The following is a 2,233-nucleotide window of genomic DNA, read 5'->3' as shown; positions in this document are numbered from 1 at the left end:
ATTAATAATTATCGTAAATAATTAGTAAATAATATTAATGTATAATATATAATTAATATTAATTAATAATTAATATTATTAATATTTTTTTATAAGCAATAGTAATTAAAGAGTGACAATAAACTACAAAATGTTACTTCAAATAGCTTTTCAATAAGCTAATTTATGTTCATCTAAACATGTACCCAGAAAATAAGCTAGCTTATAGCTTATTTTGTTAAACAATGCCTTAGTGTTTTAGCGCTAGGTTAAAGATGAAAACACCACTGTTCTTGTATTTTTAGTATTGGGTTGGAGATGGTCCAACTCCTCAAGGTTATTAGGGAAGTAAATTAGTATCAACTTAATGGGTTGGGTTCTGCCGTTCCAGTGAGAATGAAAATTATGGTGAAAAGCGTAATAAAAAATCTTCACTTTTAGATCAATTATAATTGAATGTCAACGTTAATTAGGTGCACCGAGAATCTGAGATGCAACAAATCAATTCCCTTCTAAAGCGGAATTCATGGGTAGACATGAAATAAAAAATGATCAAGAGTTCTGATCTCTTATTACGCTTCTCACCATAACTTTCCTTCTCAAACGATATTTTGCTTCAACTTCATTTAGTTTGTATTATCATTTCAGTTAACATGGTGAAGTCATGAGAAACGTTCAAAAACCGCAACATACTTCGTATTTGAGTAATTATTTTAAAATAATTATTTAGTTTTAAAAGTAAACGTTTAGAGGTTGTTTGACAGTTGCTGAATGGTTTGGTGCATAATGATTAAGTGGTCAGAATGATTAAGAGGCTCTCATGATATAGTGCAAAATAAAATATTATTGTTTGGTAATTTGTTTACAATGAAATTAGGGCTCTTAATGGTTAAAGGAGACCCATAATACAAAATTATTCAGAGGGTTTTAGAAACATTAAGATGCAGACTTTTTGTTTGTCAAACAAGATTTACCTCTTAACGATTCATAGTCTGCCTCTTAATTGAACTATTAAAAGATAAATAAACAATCCCTTAGGATCGAACTTTTGAGTCTTTGTATCAACTTTTATATATTTAAACAGTTAATAAATAACTAGTTATTAATTAATATTTAATTAATTATAGTTGTCCAAACTTTTGAGTTTTTTTTTTTCCTAATTCTAACGTGACTAAGAATACCAATTCCTTTATTATTTGTAACTCAGTCATGAGAAGACCAATTCCTTTACTATTTGTAACTCAGTCACGTAGTTGTTCTCTCGTCCTAATCTTGTTTTTTGAATTTGTATGTTCTCTCACATATTTGATACATCATTTGATTTAGAAGCAAATTACCTCTGGTTTATACTTTCTATCTATAGTGGTCTCAAATTGAAATAAATACAGATCAGTATAACTGCTATGCATTTTTGTACTGATTGAGTCCTCCCTCCAATAGAATTTTTTTTCATTAACCCAGTTAAATCCAAGGGTAATATAGTCTTTTCTTCATTAACCCAAGAAAATCCAAGGATTATATATATATATATATATATATGTGTGTGTGTGTGTGTGTGTGTGAAGGTTCAAACGAGAACATCTCTATTTTACGAGAACGCAAGAACACCCTTATCACATGTGATAATACGCGTGAGAGGACCCTGTGATGTGCGGACGACGTCTTTTATGACTTAGATCGCACCAAAGGTTGTCTGTGTCTATGATTTAGCATCACATATGATGGTCTTGATGGATTATAGTATCATATTAACAACAACCTTATCACATGTGATAATACTTGTGAGGGGGCTTAGTGGTGTAAGGGCGACTTGTCTCGCAACCAAGATCGCATCGAAAAACGTCCGCGTCTCTAATTTAGTATCATATGTGATTATCAATAGTAAAAAGATGTTCTTGCATTCTCGTAAAATAAAGGTGTTCTCGTTTGAACCATTCCCTATATATATATATATATATACATACATACATAGAGGAGCGATCAAATGAAAACCACTCCAATTTGTAAAAACCGTAAAAACTACTCGCATCCGTCGTTAATCTTATGAAATTTTTTCATGAAATTATTAATCATGTGAAATTGTTTCATATAATAATTTTTTTGACGAAGTTGTTTCATATACTACTTAATGAAATTTTAATGAAACTATTTCATGTATTTATCTAAAATTAAAATAATGAAGATGATAATATCCATGATTGACACCCTCCACAATAAAAATGGTTAATCAACCTCTCATAATTACAAAAAAATG

The sequence above is a fragment of the Cynara cardunculus genome (genome assembly GCF_001531365.2).
Source record: "Cynara cardunculus var. scolymus isolate 2C chromosome LG 16, CcrdV1, whole genome shotgun sequence".
In the NCBI taxonomy this organism is placed as follows: domain Eukaryota; kingdom Viridiplantae; phylum Streptophyta; class Magnoliopsida; order Asterales; family Asteraceae; genus Cynara; species Cynara cardunculus.
The sequence above is the reverse complement of the archived record's forward strand: the minus strand, read 5'-3'. Positions refer to the sequence as shown.